Here is a 13,713-nt window from a genome sequence, read left to right as displayed (position 1 = left end):
GAGAGAAAGAGAGAGAGAGAGAGAGAGAGAGAGAGAGAGAGAGAGAGAGAGAGAGAGAACGGCGAAGAGAGGAAACGGCGAAAATGATTTTAATTGGGATACCCACGCTGAAGGAAAATATTATTTCCCCTAAGACCGCGCTATTCCTGGTACACTGTGATGGCGCATCTCTTGTTTAACGCTGATATTACGTAGTGTCCAAAGATTTTATATAATTTTCACGAGAGTAATAACATCGCAGACCAAAATACAGACAATGATATCGCGGTACAATTTCTTGCATTGTTACGTCGGGATTATACCTGCTGGCTGCTCGTTATTTTTACATTACGAAAACAAGGTTAGCGCGAGGCCGCTTCTACTTCTATCTGGAAAAATAAAATGCGTGGATCATAATACACCATGTGAGATTTTTTATTCACTTGTGCTTAAATAATTCTGACAGGAGGCGAAATCAGAACAACGAGCAAAGCGGTAAGTCCGAATCCCTCACGTATTTTGCAATTTTTTCTTAATATTTCCGTTTCTATTATTGCCTTTTTCTCATTGATAAATTTCAAATCTTTTAAGTCGGCTGACGGATCCGGCGAAGATTGAAGATAATTATCAAAAGAAGGGCTGAAGCGCGTCAAGTTGCCGTTATCTTTATCGCTCGGCAATCCGTTCTCTCGAATAATAAAAGCAAGCTTGCAGCCGGGTATTTCTGCACAAAATCCGATTGCTTTTATTCTCTTATGGTAATGAGGTGGAGGACAGTTTTCTGGACCATTGCAGTCGCAATCCGCGCCCTTATGCCGTACTTTCGCACGTACTGCGCAAAAGTTCGAGAATGTGGAGCGTCGTTGTTACACGAGATCGTTGCAGCCGAATCGACTTCCGAAGTAGAAATTGAACATCACTAGTCGCACGTTAACACAGGCTTGTTGTCGTATCGTTCGTATTATACTCCGACGATCACGTTTACATCACTTGCACGATAATCACGTCCTTTTGACGAGAATACCGCGTGAAAGGAAAGGATTACACGTTTCTCGCCGTCCTTTTTCGCGGTGCGCGCAAACCGTACTTTTTCGCAGATGAAAGATACAAAGTAGTCCGATAGGTCTGAACGGCATTTCGAGGAGAGAAATGTCGCGCAAGATATATCGCATTCGCGAAGTCGCACGCGAATCGGATCCACATTGCCGGAATATCGTCCACGTGGATTGACGTATGCGCCGAGCACATACACGCGGATACACGGGCGACGGCGAGCCCCTGTATTTACCTTTCATCGCGTTTGCCGGACGATATTCATTTCAAGCGTAACTGCCCCGGCCTATCGTTATTTCGGAAGGGTCCAGGTTGCGGGCGTACACGTCGACAAACGGACACAGCAATACAGCGTGTGGCGACGACGCTGGCGTTGGTGGCGGCGGCGGCGGCGGCGGCGGCGGCGAATCCGCGCCCCGTTGCTTTTGGGCGGTAGTCATAAATTGAATACTAATTGACACATGCGAGGTGCGCCCGTTGTATTTCACGCGTTCAACTTTCATCGCGCCGGCCACTGTGTTTAAATGGCGGCACATATGCGCGAAGATATAAATTTGCGGATAAATACGCACGACAGCCGGTTAATGCGAGCCGAGTCCCACCCTGATTCCTCCGCGCCCGCTACGCGCCCTCGCTCTCGTACACCCCCGTCGTGCCATCTGAATCAATACCTACTTGTTTACTGGACCGCTGCCAGCGGGATTTCACCGAACCGGCGATCGTACTATTCTAATTAATTCCATCTTTTGTTGCGGCCTCTGATGTCTCGTAGTACGAACGATTGCTTCAGACGGAAGAACAGAGTGGCCTCATCCGACGTCTTGAGACTTCCGTCTGGAGCGACTAATTATTAAGGAGATTCTACTTTTCATCTCGCTCTCTCGTTATTTCTCTCTCTCTCTCTCTCTCTCTCTCTCTTTCTCTCTCTGTCTCTCAATCTGGCTCGTCGCCTCCCCGATTTGACTTGCTCCGTTGCAGCTGCCCGGAGTTTGGAAGCGATAGACTCAACGAGTTCACGAGGATCAGTAGGTAGCCTGTCCCGGTTCGATCGCGACCGAACGATAATAATTCAATTAATCCGGGGGGACGCGCGCGCGAGACTTGCGAAAACGTCGGGCGCGGAAAGGATGTTGATATGCCGGATGATGTCGTTATCAGAGATTGTGCGACTCGTCGTGCGTGAAACGTGATACAATGTGTAGTGAATTATCGCCAGATAAGTCTCGCTTTATCCCTTAGTATTATCGATGAGATTTATGCGTCCACGTAGAGTATTGTCCCATGGTAATTGGTAGATCTCCCGTGAAATTAGACATATTAAATTACGAGGGTCATTAAATGTGCTGGTCAGATTTATTGCCGTTGTAGAGAGGGATGAGCATATTATACCCTATTACCACAGATAAGGGCGGGTCGAAAGCAGACGCCTATATTTCACGGTGAAACTTACAGTCTTCTTTGGAAAAAGAACGCGATCCTCCGCGACAAATTACTACTTTCTTCCAGTGATCGTTCTGATAAATTTTTCAAAATACAGACACTCGCGGGGAATCGTGTGACGCATCTCGTGAAAATTGGATTGTTCGCAACTTTCGTGATATGTCTGATGAAATGCTTTCACTAATTTTACGCGGTAATTATGGAACAGTGAAAGGGTAATAATTTTAATTGTCAGATGAATATACGTCGCGTAAACCTCTATGATTAACGATCGGCGTACAGTTAACGTACATAGTTACTATGATGACGAATATCTATCAATTTGTTGATAAAATGTTTTACATTTGCATTATACCGTGACCATTACGTCTGGATGTATGAGAAATCATGATATCGCGTTTCAGTGGATGAAAATATGTTGCAGCAACGTAAACTGAAATATATATTAATAGCGCGACTTATGTGTATATAGACTTCACTTTTTCGGTACGTATAGAATAAACAATAGCTGTCATACACGTTACCATTTTTCAGTCTCAATATAGAATTGGAGAAGGATATCGTGAGATATAGATTCTATATAGATTGCGATGTATATGTGTGTATTTTAATGTACTTACGATACGTGCACGATGCCAAAGATCCGTAAATTATACAAGCACACAGATTTATCAGAGGCAGTGTTAAGAGCTTGCATCTTTCGTATATTCGAAAAATTCCGTATAGATATCCGTCAATTATTTCAAAACGTAAAGTTCCGAAAATATGGCAAAGATATACAAGAGAAAAAGAGAGGTGCCCTGAGAGAAATAAAGATAAAACAGAATATAGCTTATGTAATAGAAATATGATTCCAATTAAATAAGCTCAACGCACATTTCTCTTTTTTCTTTTAGGTGGAAGCAAAGCGCGAGCAGGGCCATTACCGGGCAGTTCTTGACAGATAAAGATGATGGTTGAGATTACGGAAATTGCACGTCATTCAGAGCTGTCACATCATTAATATCGCGATTCATCTGCGCTCGAACTGTCATAGGTGAAATAAGCGCTATCTATCATTTGCCACCTTAACGTATCGGTTTTTAATCATACCCGTACTCATCCTGATTACCCCTTTCCGATAATCGACTGCTATCCGACTAACAGGTTGTTTGATGTACGATGTGCGCATTATCGATTTATTTATTATTAATAAAATATGTTTATAAATATGTAATCTCATTACTATAATAACGCATTTATCAGCTGCAACTTTCTTTAACATTTATATCTGTTGATAATACTATGAACGATTCATGCTTTATCGAATTCAGAAGTTATAACACACGATATATATAGACGACGTAATTGGTAGTTTAACGCGAGGAGTAAATAGCATATTCGGGAGTTTCGTTACAAGATAACGGTATAAGAGTTGCGCGTCGCGTGCGATGCGAAAGAGTCATGGAACGTACTTAAAATTCAAAGCGTCACGTCGCCTAATTTGGCGAGTAAGGGTGAAAAGAGGATGGGCATGTATTGGTTCCTGTTAACGAATGTCGGGGTAATCGAAGCGAGCGCGCAGAATGACGAGTGCATCCGGCGGTTCTAGATTTGTCACACCGCTTTCGCTCCGAAACGGATTATTCGCATCTTTTTCCGTTTTATGCGTCCGTCCACCTCTCTCCCGCGCGCGCGCGCGATTGCACGTAGCGGTTCTCGCATCGGTTAATTAAATGGTTCCCCCGACTCTCTGGAATCGCGCATCCTTTTGTTCTCCGTGCCGAGAAAATTATAAACTGCGGAATACGCGCGCTACCACCCGGGGGTGGTTCGCCCTATGTCCGTTTTGTATAAAGCATAATATATATACACCTCTCTCTCTCTCTCTCTCTCTCTCTCTCTCTCTCTCTCTCTCCATCTCTCCGAAACAAAACAAATTGTGTGGCACGCCTAGAAATTTCGGTAATTCAACTTCAGAAACAGCCAGTGAGTTTCTAGCTTATGGCAAGATGTATCCTGATCTTCGCGCGATGTTGAGCTGCCGTGTAGCGAAATGCATCCCTTTAGGAATGCAATGGCTTATCTGCAGTCATATAGAGAATGCGTTTCGTACACGTCGCTTTGCAGTTTTGTGCACGCTCGTGTGGTACATTTATATAGCAGGTTATACAATATGAGAGAGAGGGAGAGACAACCCGAGTCGAAATTTTGGTTCCACATTTATCCTGCAAATTTCGTCGAATTTGAAGGACCAATGAAGAATTTCGATATATAACAATATTGTCTTACCTCGATACTAAATATTACAAGTGTCTTCAGAATCATTTTATTATCTTAATATTATATATGTATTTAATAGTTCTCCTTAACATTTTTTTAAAAAGTAACATATTAATTATATGTTTATTTAACTGTAAAAAGCATAAGAAATGAGTATATGTTAAACAATCAAATAAAGATTGGTAAGTAAATGGGTAAAGAAAAAAATACACTTTGTTCTCATTTCTTCCTAATTTTTTTTTTTCATTTTTTATATTGGAAGTTCGATGAGATTTGTAGCTTTTAAAAGAACTGATATGAAGCTAGAAAGCTAAAAATAATAGTTATGTGTCTAATAATGCTGTGTTTATCAATAGCTATTTAAATTTATATTTAGTATAATACAATGACAGATGTAAACAGAAGTGAAAAGATAGCGTTAACAAATTTCCAAATGGGACTGCAATCTGAAGGACATTATTAGACGAATAAATTAAAACATGAGAAATTTACATTACATGCTAAGGTTGGTATTTATAATTGTAAATTGTTTACAATATTTGATTGAAAGCATAATAAATTACAAATTTGTATTCATGGGCCGCTATTTGGTTGTTTGGGTGAACGTTTTCGTTGCATAAAATGTAATAAGTATTGGTACAGATTGATAAATTGAAAATTCATGAAGCTATAATTATTTGTTAAATGATGACAGATTATGAATGCTGGTTTGAATTTCGACTCGGGTATTTCTTTATTCTCGACATGTTCGTCAAACATTTATTAAAAACGGAGATTTGTGTAATAAATAATGTGGCATATATACCTTAGAAATATATGATGTATTGCTGCCCTTGTCCCGTCGTCCTGCATCCTCTATTTTGGTTCCCCGCTTCAGCACTCTAGCTGCTCCATCATGGCACTGACACTGACACTCGCGTAGATACAAATACACTGACGTGTTAAATAACGCGATACCGACGAGACCTGATTAAGTATACCGAAAGATCCCATGAAATATTTTAATCACTTCACAAGAAAAATAACGCACACATAGTCCGCACACAATATGCGTGTTGCTCGCCGGCTCAATACGTACTGAATGTCTGACAAAGTATGCGACGCGTGAAGGTATGTTTAGGTTTGACTGCCTTGAAGGTCTAGAATGTTTGGTTGTTGTGATCGCGCTTGGCATGTAGTAACGAGACGCGGTGTTTGATGATTGATGGAAAGGGATAAATTTACGTTTCTTGTTAAATTGTTTGTATTACTGTCGTGTGTTGTATACGTTTCTGTGACTGTTATATTATGTTTCACGCAAAATATTTCACGCAAAATATTTCGACGTTTTGAAATACATATCACCGAATTCTCTTTGGCATCGCGTTAATTTATATGTTTTTCAGATCGGATCGTATCGAATGTTAATGTTATGAACTGATATTCGAAGCCATAACGGGAAGCAGGATGCTGGAAACGAGGATAGAGGATGCCAAAATGCGAACAGCAATGCGTAATATATATATTTCCAAATATATATATATATATATATATATATATATATATATATATATAATATATCAAAGTAAAAAATAATTTATCTAGGAATTATATAAAGAAACAAAAATTATTGCGTTTTATTTATTCATTAATTTACTCTTTGATTTTTGTTAGGTTATTTACTTATCTGATATGCTGTACCTGCAGCTGAGTAAGTTATTTAATTAATACAATATTAAAATATTACTATCGTTATTATTGTTATTGCTATTAATATTAAGAATAAAGATAAAATAAAGGTGAAATAGAATTGGGAAAATCGGATATATTAAACAATTATCTTAAGATAATTTAACATGGAGAAAATGATATGAAATAATTATTTATTGTATCAAAATAGTACACTATAGCTTGTATAATAAACTAAAATTTCGACTCGGAAAGTTTTACGGCGGGATTTTTGATATCGTTTAGGAAGGTGTGTCATTAAAGCGAGTTTTGTAAAACGATTACTGCGCGGCGCTCTTTTTGCGGTTGAGCGAACTATTTCGGAAAAAAATATCGTGGATGCATTCCTCACTTGCAAACAAATGGCGAGTATGCGTTAGCGGTATAGGTAAGTCGAGACAGCTGTACTATACGTAGCTGCGTGTGTTTTATTTCGTTCATCCACAATACGAAAGAACGTTTAACGCGGGACTCGCCGGTCCGCGTTGCGAAAATTTATTTACGTTAAAAATACGAAATGTGCGCGGGCGGAGAATAGCTACGAACCGTTACTATTGCAACGTTAGACATTTTTTCGTGTCTAATAAAAAGATTAATCTGTACATACACCTATGTAGATTATCTATATAAGTGAGGCGCGTATGTGGAAAGTAATTATATTATGAAAGTAAATTGGGAAATTAAATTTTCCTGAAACGATCGATTCGTTTTACATGAGCGCTGTATACTCGGTTTTCTCCCCTTTTGGATTTAATATCTGCTGAATGTCGGACAGGACCCCAAACCCAAGGAAAAGTGCCAAGAACAATTGATGCATATGAATCAATGTGACAATAAAATAAAATCGATGTAACAATAAATAAAATTCAGGCAAGAGACGTTTTTTCAACACGTTTCAAATGTGCCTCGAAAATGAACGATTTTCTTCGTTTATTTCTCCGATAATTCGCAATTGTACGTGAAAAAAAAAAACGATCCATCCCGTCTATTTCCGGAAGCAAGAGTTTCCATAACATTTACCTGCAGCGCGCAAACTTCGCCGGGCTTCCTTAGTTACATTACGTTTCTCATGGTTAGACAGGCACGATCGAGCGCGAAATCGAGGAGACATTAAACTATTAGCTGCCGATTCATGCGTGAGAGTGTGCGGCGGGCTTCGAACTCGGTCCAAAATTGTGTCCTTTCACATGCAGCGAACGAAAAGAGGTAAGCTTAATTGACCGCGCGTTAAAGCGGAGAAATCCGAACGGATGCTTTACTTTGCGAGAGCAAACGTAAAGCGACATAAAACTACGTGTTCACGTGGTTAGTGGCCAAAGAAGGCCGCGCTTTTCCGTACGATGATAGCATGTCGATTGCCTTTACTCGTGTCGGACTTTCGGAGATCATTTCGTGTTCCGAGAGCTTTGTTACGATAAATGTCGATGCGTGTCGAAGAACGAGTTAAAAATATTTTTAGCCAACCTTTCGCCCAAAAGGATGGCAATGATGAAGCGTCAATTTCGCCAATTGCGTGTGGGAAGATCCTATCGTAAATTTTCTATTATAGAAAAGTGAATGATCAAGAACATTTAATAGGGGAAAATGGAGAAAACACTAAGGATATCACTTAGATAAATATGTTATTCTTTGCCCATGCATAGATAATTGTAGATGATTGTAGCAATCATAATATTCTGCAAATGCTACACTGTTCTTGTTTGCTGCCTGTCTATACGTGTTTGAGCGGTATTCTCAGTGATGTATGGCGTAACCAAACCCTGAAGATCTCACCATCATGATATTTGTTCTGCAAACCACAATAGAGAGACGGCGATATTCCGGTTGAAGCAACTATATACATGAGAATGTATACTGAACATTAAGTATTATAAGAACACTGAATATGAGAAATGTATAGATGACTGTGTAGATAACTGTATATAAAAATATTTAATGTCACATTTATTTAACTTGAAATCACATAAATTGTCTTTTCTAACTATAAAATATGTGGATGTAGCAACCACAGCAGTTTCCTCTGGACGGGAAATAAAGCACGCTGCGATTCTAAAAATCACAACGGCGGATGCTGCGATCGATATCTCTTCATGACGAACTAGCATACGTATTGAATATTAGACGATGTCTGGTGGACAAGCATAAACATATAATAGATATTCATGGAGCGACCAGATGCCGCGGTCGTTTTATCGCGCGCTACGATAGAAGTGCATATATCAAAAAGGTAACCACCCACACTTGGTGTAATGCACGCGTACGCCACTTATTTGAATATTCATGTAACACAAATATGGAAATTGAGCGTCGTAAAGCAGATAACATTCTCCAGATCTCGTTGCAATCTGACAGTTTGAATTACAACCGTGGCTTTTAAATTCGATAATTGTATCGCGCCCTAGATAAAACGAAAAAATTCAGGACGGCGCTCTTCAGCATTTATAAGCTATATCGACAAAAAGAAATATCTCTCACGGTGAAAACAAAGTTACACAATTAGTCATTAATAACGCGTCACGAGGGAAAGAGAGAGAGAACGAAAGAGAGAATAAGAAAGAAGAAGGTGAAAGCGACGAAAATGAAGGAAACGAAGAACGTACTTGAACACAACATGGGCTTCTGGTATATTGGTTTAATCGCCCTTCCACTTAGCTTTCCCTTCTTTTCCGTAACCCTCGAAACAAAGTCCCTAAAGATGAAGTAGGAAGTTCAGTGGACACCCGCTATACTTTCGTTCTCGAACTCGATAGGAACTTTGTTCGCAACCAGTTTTCTTTTCTTCGGGGTCTTACTACGATCTATTTATTGAAATTGGAAAATACAACTTAACTTTTCGGTCGTGTGAAGGACGCCCTCCAAGACATGATGTTAATTTCCCGTCCTTCCTCTGATATATGAGAGTCCAGAGAAAGTCAAAGCTTGCAACATGGTGCAATCTATAATACTAGACCACAGCAACATTTCTCGACATTTCTTTCATTTAAATTATTTACTAAAATATATATATTAAATTCGTGGTCGAAAGAAAATGCCGATGAAATATGAGTTTTATTTGCGTGTAAATATACGAGAATGTTTTGCTCAAAAGAAATTATACCCTAGAGTATCAAGGGCTTATACATGCGGTAACAAAAGAGAAAGATCGCTCCGCGCAATGTTTCACCTCACATTCTCAAAAGTTTCCGTAAGACACAAATCCATCGCTCCGGTATATCCCTTTGCCTCTGTCTTATAGGAGTTCGTGACTTACGACGGAGTTGCATCACGCTGGCCGCGCCAAGAAGTCGAAGTGCTTCGCAATCGTCCTTCAATTAGCACTCCGAAGCTCTCTCGAGCTACCAACTTTTCTTCACGGAAGATAGGATTTGCGGGAGATGGTATTAAATATCGTCGAAAGAGTGTGAGCCATTCATGAAAGGTACCGGCGCACCTTCGGTGTAATGGAAGAATCGAAAGTATAGAAAGATTGGCGCTACCGAAAATATCGAAAACGTGCTTTTTACAATGAGACGTGTGAAACGCGTGTCATTCTTAAATCTTTCTTAGTAAGTAATTAATGTCCTACTTAAATAATTTTACTCTTGTCACCCCTTACATAGTGAGACTTTTCTCATCCGCAATCGATATGATCTACATTTACACAAAAATGTAATTATCCGGCATTAAACAGTCTTCGTAAGAAACACCTATTTCACAAACGTGAATTTGGATATTGACGCACTGTGCAAACACGAAATCTCCTTGATATGTGAAATACGAGAGACAAATGCGGACGGATGACGAATGAAATATATGCGCGCGGAACAATACGTGAATTTCGCGAAGTGAAAATTTAAACTTCGCCAAAGTTCGTAGCTTGTAAATCGAACGTATATAATCGTCATAATGCACCTATTCGTTTTCGTGTGGTGTCGCACGGAGCACGAGAAATATGGTGACATATCCCTGGTAAGAATCCATTTGAGGGAACATGGGAAAACCTTTTTCACTCGGTATATGGTAGTAATTCCTTATCTGCACCTACTACGTCGCGTTCTGACGATATCTACGCGAAGGAAAAGTCGCTGCGGACATTGTGATCGCGATTTATACAGATTCTATCGATTCGATTCCCAGGTGGCTCAAAATTTTTCAAGACGGCGAGTGCTTATAAAGTGACAACAGAACGGGATATATCGGTTAGCCCAACGGGTGTGACCGATTTGTGGCCCTCAAGTTTTTTTGGTGATAATTTTAATGACTCTCATTTAAATCTATTGGAAGATTGCGAAACGTACTATTTTTTGCAAAAGCGCGAAATTGCCTTCTATATATATATATTTCCGAGATATTTTCATAAAAAGTACGCATTACACAGTCGAGATAATCTTCAGAGTGTCACTTGTCTCGTTGCTATAATTTTACCAAAATTCGTTTGAAACATGAATTGCGCCAAATTGAAGTCGTCAAAAGCACTTTTGTATGGGAAAATTTGGGAATTTCAGTTACGGCTCATCCGTATTAAACTATATGGACGGATGGGAACTTTTATCCATCACAAAAGAATCGCTCTGCAAATCACATTTTTGCGGTAAAAATTGCATGCGATCGTTATACATTCGTATTTTCGGTGTATCATCTCTAGGAATATATTCATGTCGCGCGATATGAGTCTGCGCGCGGATTTTTCGTTTACCACCGTCGCGGTGTAAACGAATACGGTACTTTCGTCTCCTTCGAGAGGATCGTGGCATTTCTCTTGTCTAAGGACTGCGAGGCGCCAATAAAGTATCGCGCTTTTACCTTCGTTAGACACTCGTTGCACCTGCGAACTGATGCGGTGCGGAGAAGAGGGGGAGGGGTAAAGGATGAGGAAAAGAACGTGGAAATGGCGCGAGATACTCAAGACTTCAGCCGCGGTGCTGATGTCGCCGAGCTGAGATTTATCGGTTTCCTGAATCATGGCGACGTGGCTGTCGAAGGCAGTCTAATTGATTTTTCCGTCTGCACTCCCACCTTCCGCCGCTCGCGCCTTGTTCTAGAAAATTTTATAGCTCAATGTGAAACTTGCGCGCTTCTGTGCCATGTAACCCTTTTGAGAAAACCCACATGTTGTTGAAAATTCAGCCAACCAAGCAAAGACGCTACTGCTCTCTGCGAGCTTTTTACATAACTTAAGAGTATGTGACAAATGTTTAATCGCACACATGCGCGTGTTTAAGATCTAATTTTAGATTTTACGCCAACACGAGACATATTTTTGCCCTACGGAAGACAGACAAATTAAGCGACGGTCATTAATCATACTAATCAATGTTGAATCTCTGCATTCTGTTAACACACTTATGCAGTATTCGAGTCATTCATTCTCCATTCTATAATTTTAAAATATACGCGCTGACACAAAGATCGTGGCACGCGTTAGTTTCACGTGGCGCACCGTTATTATTTAACGGCGGACTGGAACTCGCAGGAAGTGCGTTACGATTATATATTGTAAGCCTCGCACGAGGGGTATACATACATACATACATACGTACATATATACATACATACATACATACATACATATATACATATATATATATATATATATATATATATATATATATATGTGGTAATAATTTGTTTATAATGAACATGCTATAGATTTAAATTGCGGTTGCTCGTGCTCTCGTCGCTCGTTATTTCCAGATCAAAGTCTGTACGCGCGTCGAATTAATTATTAACGCGATTGTAATTACGTGACGGTGATCGAGCACACTTAGCCGAGGATAAGTGCGGGGGTTCGTCTTTTAGTCAGGCTAATGTGTCGCCTCAAATCCCCGGAATCAACGTATATAAGCTGGACAACGTATAGACATCGCCAACAGGCCTGCTAGCCCGACGAGATAGTGTGTGTGTACGCGAGCTTTTGACGCGCGCCCGGTGTAAGCACCAGTCCTGATGGGTAATCGATTTTCATTAATGGACGTCGCTTGCGTAACACAGAATTTCAGCGGGCACAGTCTCGACCCCGGACAGTATCTGCACGAAGGAAAGAGACGAGAAACCTTTGTCGCAACGTGTGTCCCCGTTGAGGTGAATGATGCACCGTAACGTAAAGATTATTCGAAAGTAAGCCATTTTTACGAATAAAACGTCGCGGGCGATGTGCATTCGTTCGGTTATCTTGTAATTTATTTGAAACGGATGTAATTTCAGCGATTCAAAAAGCGCGTGCTCTCTCTCTCTCTCTCTCTCTCTCTCTCTTTCCTCAAGTCAACGAGAGTTCGAGAGATTAATCGTTGCTCTTTTTCGACAGTATTCGAACTTACGACACGGGATACTTTTGCCGCGAACAATTGCCGGGATAAAGGTGAACCCTTAAGTTTTATTCGATGATAAAACCACCCGTAGTCGCGGAGAAATCGAGGGAAAATCGATCTTTAATCAATTCCATGGATTTACACATGAAGATAGACGAGATGGGAGAGTGCGATCGTATGCACACTGTGAAACAGCAAGAGATATTGCTCTTTAGCTCCGCTATTTACGTTGTTATAGTTTGAATGCACGTTAATGAGTATACGGCGTGTATGTAGGCGTATGTAGTACGTATAAGCCATCGTAAGCCTTCCTGTGTCGATATAATGCGCGATACGGATCGTGCCTACCATCGTCTCTCACGTATCATCCGCTCGCGGGAATACAAAGTGTTGCGACGTCGCGCACTTTGCGTTAATTATGAAGCTTCAATTATAATCCTCGTGCAGATTACGGTCGTAAATAAATGGTCTGAAATACACCTCCGGACAAGGAGAGCCGACATTTGCGATAAATATTCCACCTCCAAACGGTAAGTGCTCTTACAACGGATGAGACGGATAGTCCTTGTTTTCAAATATACTCCCTCCTCTCCTCCGTTCTTCCTTTTACATAACCCGTTGCTTTCGTTACTAATTACAATAAGAATTACATCAGACTAGAGGGATTTTATTTATGCTGATAATTGCGCACGTAATATTTCGCGTTGTAATTCTTAGTTGCTTGCGCATTCTCGATATTAATTAAAACAGAAATTCTATTTGACATTTTGCATAATACAAATAACTGTACAGCACGCAGCTGCATGTTTGACGAGACATAAATTATACCGGCGGAAAACAATTATTTACGAGCTTGACGCTTCGCGATTCCGTTTCGGAATCAGCATCGGAAAATGTTATTAGCTCAGTTTCGTCGTAAGTTCAAAGTGCATCGCATTTTGTGAAATCTCCGTTTAACGTAATCCATTTTACGCACTTTGAAAAA

The 13,713-nt window shown here is 40.2% G+C and overlaps 1 long non-coding RNA gene across 1 annotated transcript in view; it reads left to right on the top strand.

Moving 5' to 3' along the window:
• The window catches only part of LOC116842040, a 97,609-nt gene extending 91,387 nt beyond the window's left edge, over positions 1 to 6,222 (top strand). The window contains exons 3-4 of the long non-coding RNA XR_004377660.1: positions 3,369 to 3,508; positions 6,120 to 6,222. This is a non-coding gene — a long non-coding RNA (uncharacterized LOC116842040). The remainder of the gene's footprint in view (positions 1 to 3,368; positions 3,509 to 6,119) is intronic.
• The last annotated feature ends 7,491 nt before the right edge of the window (positions 6,223 to 13,713 follow it).

The sequence above is a fragment of the Odontomachus brunneus genome, unplaced genomic scaffold (assembly GCF_010583005.1).
Source record: "Odontomachus brunneus isolate Ranch 3 - 2012 unplaced genomic scaffold, Obru_v1 Obru_scaffold_020, whole genome shotgun sequence".
NCBI lineage: Eukaryota > Metazoa > Arthropoda > Insecta > Hymenoptera > Formicidae > Odontomachus > Odontomachus brunneus.
This window is presented reverse-complemented; position numbering and strand designations above follow the sequence as displayed.